The sequence below is a fragment of the Sorex fumeus genome, unplaced genomic scaffold, assembly GCF_029834395.1.
Source record: "Sorex fumeus unplaced genomic scaffold, SorFum_2.1 ptg000171l, whole genome shotgun sequence".
In the NCBI taxonomy this organism is placed as follows: domain Eukaryota; kingdom Metazoa; phylum Chordata; class Mammalia; order Eulipotyphla; family Soricidae; genus Sorex; species Sorex fumeus.
The window spans coordinates 7,889,670-7,898,257 of NW_026606228.1; the positions used below are offsets into that span (position 1 = coordinate 7,889,670).

Below are 8,588 nucleotides of genomic sequence, written 5' to 3' on the forward strand. Positions count from 1 at the left end.
AATGGGCACTGGTGGAGGGATGGGTATTTGATCATTGTATAATTGAAACCGAAGCACAAAAATGTGTAAGTCTGCAATTGTACCTCATGATGTCTCACTATTAAAAAATTTTAATAAAAAATAAAATATGGGAAGAATAAAAAAAATTCATCTACACAATTGAGTTGTTGGGGGGTAGGAGTTGAAAGGGAGGAGTGTTAAGATCCTTGAGGAGCTACACTGGTGTTGGGTGTCGTATTGATAATATGTGCATTAGAAACCACTATTAATAGTATTGTAAAGCACAAAATATAAATCAATAATTTTTTTAAAATGTGATCATTTTCAGGGTTAGAGAGATAGTATATCGAGTAAGGTGCTTGCCTTGCAACTCCAGTTATGATTCCTGAGCACAAAGCTAGGAGGTAGCCCTGAGCATGGATGGGTGTGGCCCCCCAGAAATGATCAATTTATAAACAAATGGGACTATCTTAAAATAAGAAGCTTCTCTACCTCTAGGGAAACAGTGACCAGAATACAAAGACAATATACACAATGGGAAAGGATATTCACCCAATACCCATCTGATAAAGGGTTGATATCAAGGATATACAAGGCACTGGCTGAACTCCACAAGAAGAAAACATTTAACCCCATCAGAAAATGATTTTAAAAAGGTAATTATCCACGACTTCTACTTGGGTCTCTTCAATAGTCATGTCCACCTGCCCACATACCAAATTCCGCAGGATGGATATGTTGTTCCCAACGTTCCCCTTCTGAAATCCGACACACAATTTCATCAGTAAAAAAGCGCACAGCACCCGGTCCAGACAAGGTCAGACCCGAACACCTGAAGAACCTGCCACCAGTACTCGTCAATACAGTGGCTCGGCTCTTCACATGCTACCTGTCTGAATGCAAGGTTCCATCCCAATGGAAAACCAGAAGGACCATTCTGTTGTACAAGAAGGGAGACATCCAAGACATCGGCAACTATCGCCCGATCTGCCTGTTGTCCATCGTCTACAAGTTGTTCACTTGAGTCATCCAGAAAAGAAGAGACAGAACACTAGACAAAAAACAACCATGCGAGCAAGTCGGGTTCCGAAAAGGATTCAGCACGATTGACCATATCCACATGATGACCAACCCAGTGAGGTTTCGCGGGTGTTCAAGATGCCACTGTATAACGTTCATTGATTTAAAGAAGGCCTTTGATTCTGTTAGATTGAAGCAGTCATCGAAGCCCTAGACAAACAGGGCGTTCAAACCCAATACATCAGGATCCTCCGCAAGCTGTATTGTGGATATACCACCAGAATCTCACCATTCTAAAAGGAAGTGATCATCGACCTAAAGAGAGGAGTTCAACAGGAGGCCATATGGCCCCTAGTTGAGAAATAGTACTTTAAGTGAGTATAGCACTATAGACCCAGTCACTGGGACGGCTTGAGCAAATTGATGAACAATGGGAGCACCATGCTACCCTTCTACCAGTATAGGAGAATCAGACCCATTGCATAATAAGGACAGGGACAGAGAAAGAGAGAGACAGAAATTTTCAAATGGAAAAAATGATTAATGGACAAAGTCAGCATCTTACCTCATTTCCTGGTGAAACAAACAATGGGGTTGGTTGGGGTTAATAGCCTGAAATAAGTGTTCTTATTGCACTAGCTCCATATGATCTGGTATAGAGTGGGGCTAGGAGGGCAGGCAAGGGAGGGAGATTTTCTTTGAAACTGTCTGCACTTACCGTATTTCTCAGCCATGAAGCTAGGAGATGGTGGCAATATGACAGGAGCTTCCTCTGGATCCCTCTGGGCCACAATCCCTGGCTGTGAGGAAGAGAAGCAGTGAGGCAAGCCCCTTCTAGATTCCTACAGTCATCTGGTAAAGCTGCTGCCACGCCTCCTTCTGCCATTAGACAAAGAACAGTAGGTTGAATAGAGAGTTGCCCACACCGAGAAGCCACAAGTACCATTCCAACACTATGTAGAGGTGGCACTCCTGGCAGGCCACTTGCACAATGCCGTGATTAGGAATGGAGTCCAGGACAGAATGAAGCTTCCAATGAGAATAGTCACAGTGCAGATGGCCTTGAATTCCTTGGGAGTTCATGAGGGCCTGTAAGCTCCAGCCATGACTCCTGCGTGATCCATCTTTTGGATCTGTTGACTGTGCACAGAGGCAACCTTGCGCATGTCACAGTCGAGGAAGACAAAGATGAGCAGGGCTGGGAAGAAGCCAGCACAGAAGAGGGTCAGTACATAGACAAGATGAAACACAGGGAAGAAGCTGCAGTGTCCTTGGTAGGTGGTTTGCTGGAATACAGGGACTACAAATGGGAGGAAACCAATCAGATAAGAGAACAACCACAGCCCGGCAATGCAGGCCCCAGCCACAAACCCATTCATGATCTGGAAGTAGAGGAGGGGCTGCTTGATGGCAAGGTACCTGTCAAAAGCAATCAGCATGACTGTAAGGACAGAGGCAGTTGCCAAGGAAGTGATAATTGCCATCAGAAGGCTGCAGAAGGTCTTCTGTGTGGGCCGGTTGGGGCTGCTGAGCTGATATGAGCATTTTGTCTTCAGAGTTTGATAACAAGTTTCCACTCTCCACCCAACCCCTGCTGAAGTACTAGCTGAAAAACTAATTTCAGATTAATTAAGCAATTACTTAGTAACTTATTCTCAGTTACTATTATGGTTGCTTTCAGGGAAGCAAGGTGATCATAATCAGTTGATGGGGCAAGCAAGTTATTTCAGGGTCCAGGATACTTTAAGGAAAGAGAATGTGGGTGTTAAGCTCTTTCTTAAGTTTTGTTCCTAGGTCCTCATTTCAAGGGTATGTGGTTCTTTTTCTCATTCATCGAAACAGTGTGTTAGAGATTCAGAAGGGTAGGCCTCCTAATATCTGCATTCAGTTTAGAATAGAGCCCTTTCTCTGTGTGTGGCTGCTGTCTGTTGTAAAGGTTTTTTTTTCTTTTTTGGGGGGGGGTCACACCTGGCGATGCACATGGATTACTCCTGGCTCTGCACTCAGGAATTACCCCTGGCAGTGCTCAGGGAACCATATAGGATGCTGGGAATCAAACCCGGGTCAGCTGCGTGCAAGGCAAACGCCCTACTCGCTGTGTATTGCTCCAGCCCCTGTTGTGAATTTTTGAGTTCATTGAAACGGTCTTTGAAACCATGTTGGATGTCTCTGCTCATGAGTAGTGACACCCAGCCTTTCTTCTTTTGATCCTGTGTATCTCTAGAGCAGGAAATGCGGAGGTGAGGCGTGCTCTAGTGTTGACTTGGGAAATTTTTCATTTCACAGGGAAAAGACTTGTTAGGGTTCTGCCAGAGGGTGGTGGTGCTGGGGTGGGTGAGCTGGACTCTGCTTTGAATGGCAGTGGCATAAGGTCACTCCTATTTTAGATTGCGTACATTAGAACTAACCTTTTGCCAGCTACTCTCATCTTGGATACCATCAAGAGAGGTGTGGGGAAAAGAGCTGTTAGAAGCTTATTTAGGAAATTAGCTGTTAGAAGTTCCCGTGAGAGCACAAATGGGAAACTTTAGTGTTTTAAGTGAGGGAGTGGAGAGCAAGGCACAGGGCGCAAGATAAATATTCTATTCCAGGATGTTTTGACAGTCTGAGGGGGCCATTGGCAGATGTGCCTCTTACAAAGACTCAAAGGGGCTATAAAGTGGAAAGTTGGTCTTCTAGTCATCAACTTGACAGCAGTTGTTATTTGGTACATGCAGCAGGAGGCCCATTTTAGGTGCAAGACACTGGGTTTAATTCTGTACCTAGATCTAGACTTAGATGGCTTTTTGACAAGCCCATCCTCAGAATCAAAAGTATCAGAGTCACATGGAGGCTTTGTTAGAACCCATATTCTTGGGTCCCACTCCAAGAGCTTCAGATCCATTCAGCCTGGGATGGGCCCAAGAACCTGCATCTCTGACAATTCTGAGGTGGTAGAATGCTGCTGGCTGTACGACTGGAATATGAAAATTAATGCTTTTGGGGATGGAGAGAGAGTACAGTGAATAGGGCCTTGCATGCAGCTGACCCAGCACCCTAAATGCCTCCCCCAGAGACCTGTTAGGAGTAGTAACTAAGTGAAGAGCCAAGAGTAAGCCCTGATCATCACTGAATGTGGCCCAAATCATCCCCTCCAAACAATAAAAGAAAATCACTGCTTTTGTTGCAGGGGTTCTTTACCCCTTTGTGTGCATTGGAACCACTCCGTGATATCCCCAAACTATTGATATTTCAGTCATACAAGAGCTTCTGGAATTGTTAGTGTTACGTGTGACCTTTGTAGCTAGTTTTAAATGCTTCACAGGGAGGTGGTGAGAGTGACATTTTAACAACTTGGATAGTTGGTGGCATATTGAGTATGTTCTAGAGAATCAGTTCAGATGCTGGCTTAGTGGACCGAGGCAAAATAGGCAGATACCAAACCAGATCCAGTACTTTAGTGGCAATCTAATGGGAAGGCTGCATTGACTCCTCAGATGAGCTGAAACCTCAGATAGCCTTCTGTGAAAAGGGCACATGAGGGGCATCATGATAGTTCAGTGGGTCGTGCATTTACCTTGCACACAGCCCACCTGGGTTCAATCCTTGGCATCCCCAGTAGTCAATCTGAGCACTGCCGTATGTGGCCCCCAAATAAGAAACAATAAATAAATAAATAAAAGCACACATGGTAATTTCTGTTTCGTCCAAGAAGACTGAGTATAAGCTCTGCACCAGAGTATAAACTCTGCACCAGTGTGGCTATGTCTTGGTATAGAAGTATAGACACAGGGACACAAGTATTTCTAACTTGAGTCATGATTGCAGTGAGGAATGTTTGCATTTCTAGACAAAAAATGTACAGAAGAATTCGCCCTACATTTATTTTCTTAAATCCTCCTGTGGCTGGAACAATAGTAGCTTGGGCAGGGCATTTGCCTTGCACACAGCTGACCTCATTTTACTCCTGCTACCCAATTTTGTCCCCAAGTCAGCAGTGATCCCTGAGCACAGAGACAGGATTTGGCCCCGAGCAACACTGCATGTTTCCCCATACAAATAATTTTAAAAAACTCTTTAGTAAAACTTTAAGTTTAAAAACTATTCCTTAGGCTATGTATAGAAAGGTCTGGAATACTTGCTTTGCATCTGAGAGCCCTGACTTCAGTGCCCAGTCTTGTATGGTCCCCTAATCACCACTAGAAAACAATGCTGAGCAACAATCAAGGAGAAGTAATGCCAGGTGTGGCCCATACCCCAAACCCCAAAGGAAGCTCCTCAAATCACTATAATAATTCTGCTATAGGTGAGAACAAAATTTTGGCATTGTTTCCAGTGGCAAAAGCATGTGCTCTGTAGTTAAAACATGGGGGCTGGCCCAACATGATTTCTGATTTTGTACAAATGGGATACCTCACTGGATTTCTTCAGGTGTGTCATGGGTACAATCATACCTACTTCACACAGTTATTGGGATGATAAAATGATTCCTGATGGATTTGAACCAGCTTTTATGAATTAATTGTGAAATGTTACACGGGTATAATTGAGTGTCTTCTAGTTCCTAGTTAAACATAGTATGGATCAGATCTGAAGCATTGGTATTATCTGAGATCTTGGTAGATATTCAAATGCTCAGGCCCTGCCCAAGACCTCTTGAATCAGTCTTCATTTGAACAAGATATCTAGGTAATATGTATGTACATTAAATTTGTCCTTTCCTCTCTCACACTCTCAGAGATATGACTATATTCATTTAATTTTGCTGCTGTGATATAGTAGCTTAAAACAATGAAAACACATTGTCTTAGACTTCTTCATCTCAGATGTCTGAAGTGAGTCTTCTAGGGCAAAATCAAAGTGTTGGTAGGGCAGAGTTTCTTCGAAAGTCTAAAGGGGAAGTACTTTGTTTGATTTTTGTTTCTTTGGGGGCCGAATCTGGAAATACCCAGGGTGTACACATGGATCTGCACTCAGGAATCACCTCTAGTGGTGCTTGGGGGACCATTTGGGGTGCTGGGGATGAAACCTGGTTGGCCACATGCTGGGCAAATGCCCTAACCCTCTATTATTGCCCTGCCCCCTTGCACGCTTGTTTAATTTTAGAGAATGTGTGCACTCCTTAGTTCATTGCTATAACTATTGCTTCCATATTTCATGCCGTTATCTTAATCTGTTTCTTGTTTCCCTCTTTCAAGGACCCCTGTGATTTCAGTGGGACTTCCTGTGTAATCCATGAAATCCCCCGTCTTAAGATGTTTTAACTTAATCATATTTTCATATCTCTTTTTGTGTAAGATCAAATATTTGGGTGAGGCAAGTGTGTACGGGCCTTGCACTGATCCATTATAATTCTGCTTAGTGCTAGGTGCTGTGATGCCAGAATCCAAATTTGAACCAGATGGCTAATTGGAATTCTGGTGGCATTATCCCCCTCAGATACTGTAGAGAAATAAGAGAAAGCTGGCTCTGTTCCAAAGCTTCTTTCCCTACAAGCATTCAAACAGTCAAGGGTTCAGGTGTTTAAGGTTCCACTGTTTTTCTGAAAACAAAGGATTCATTCCCATCTAAGGCTCCGAAACAGGACATCAGGCACATAGCCTCTTGTAGGCCAAAGGGCTAAGCTGTGCTCAGGGTGTATAGTGGGAGAAAAGCCTATACACTTATCAAAGCCTTACACCTGCTCTGTGATGGTTACTGTCTTACAAAGAACGTTTGAGGTTCAAGTCACACCATCTGAGCTAGGTGTTTCTGTTATACACAGATTCCACGTGAAGAAACTGATTCTTGAAGAGATGAAAGGAGTTATCTAAGGTTAACCAACTAGAAAGGAATGGCAAAGGTTTGTATAGAATTCAATTATTGGTTCTGGGGTGATAGTACAGAAGATAGGGTGCTTACATTGCAAGTGGCTAACCCAGGTTTGATTCATGGCACTTATGGTCCCCTGAGCCCTTCCAGGAATAAGCCATGATTGCAGAGCCAGTAGAAAGCCCTGAACACCACCGGGTGTGGCCCAAATTCGCCCGTGCTAAAAATAATCTCGTCACTTATTTTTTTATGTAGGAGTACTGCTATTTATTCAGCAACTGATTAGCTGATTGAATTGTGCATGAACTTCACCTTACTTTTTTCATTTTTTATAATTTTATTTATCGAATCACCATGAGAGAAGTTACAAAGCTTTCGGGTCTAAGTCTCGGTCATACAGTGAAACATCCGTACCTTCACCAGTGCCCATTCTCCACCCCCAACAACCCCAATATACTCCCATCCCATACCCTCCCCCTACCTGTGGGGCAGATGATTTCCACATTACTCTCTCTCTACTTTGATCACATTCAATATTTTGACACCAGACCCACCATTATTATTGAGATTTTACCCCAACACTCAGATCGGCTGAAAAGGCAACAGTAGACAATTTGTTTTCTATTGCTGGTTATGAAGAACATATGATCTCGCGTGGCTGCAGTTGTGGTCACGCGATTTTGAAATTCCGAAATTTTAACATTTAAATATGGAGGGATTTCTGCCAAAACCTGCTGGATTCTGAGATTTGTTTGTCCCGTGAGACCCAAAATGTCTTGTCACTGCAGGCCCAAACCTGACTGTTCAATGTCCTCTGGAGGATGATGGCCACGGAGCTGCTGGGGGAAGCAGGCAAAGGGACAACACCCTTTCCCCCCTGGGGTGGCCTGGCGAGAGTAACGTACTGTGGGTCCAGACGTATTTTTGCCAAAAGCCACTGGGTTTCGAGATTTGTTTCTGAGTCTCTGGGATCATGGCCGTTAAGCACCTTGATCAGGATCCAGAGAGGCCATTCGTGGGTAATGACTTGGGGTCTCATTGGGACGGGGAGGACAGGACCAGCTCCATCCCCATCCTGTGAGGCCCAACAAGTTTTGTCACTGCGGGCCCAAGCCTGGCTGTCCAATGGCCTCTGGAGGATGATGGCCACCGAGCCACCAAGGGGAAACAGGAGGAGTGACAACACCTTTTACCCCCCTGGGGTGGCCCGGCGACAGTAACCTACTGTGGGTCCAGACGTATTTTTGCCAAAAGTCACTGGGTTTCGAGATTTGTTTCTGAGTCTCTGGGATCATGGCCGTTAAGCACCTTGATCAGGATCCAGAGAGGCCATTCGTGGGTAATGACTTGGGGTCTCATTGGGACGGGGAGGACAGGACCAGCTCCATCCCCATCCTGTGAGGCCCAACAAGTTTTGTCACTGCGGGCCCAAGCCTGGCTGTCCAATGGCCTCTGGAGGATGATGGCCACCGAGCCACCAAGGGGAAACAGGAGGAGTGACAACACCTTTTACCCCCCTGGGGTGGCCCGGCGACAGTAACCTACTGTGGGTCCAGACGTATTTTTGCCAAAAGTCACTGGGTTTCGAGATTTGTTTCTGAGTCTCTGGGATCATGGCCGTTAAGCACCTTGATCAGGATCCAGAGAGGCCATTCGTGGGTGATGACTTGGGGTCTCGTTGGGGTGGGGAGGACAGGACTGGCTCTACCCCCATCCCATGAGGCCCTGCGTGTCTCGTCACTGGGGGCCCAAACCTGAGTGTCCAGTGGCCTCTGGAG

The 8,588-nt window shown here is 45.0% G+C and overlaps 1 pseudogene; it reads right to left on the reverse strand.

Moving 5' to 3' along the window:
• Positions 1-1,758: 1,758 nt before the first annotated feature.
• Positions 1,759-5,439, reverse strand: LOC130017039 (glucose-dependent insulinotropic receptor-like; annotated as a pseudogene).
• Between the last annotated feature and the right edge of the window lie 3,149 nt (positions 5,440-8,588).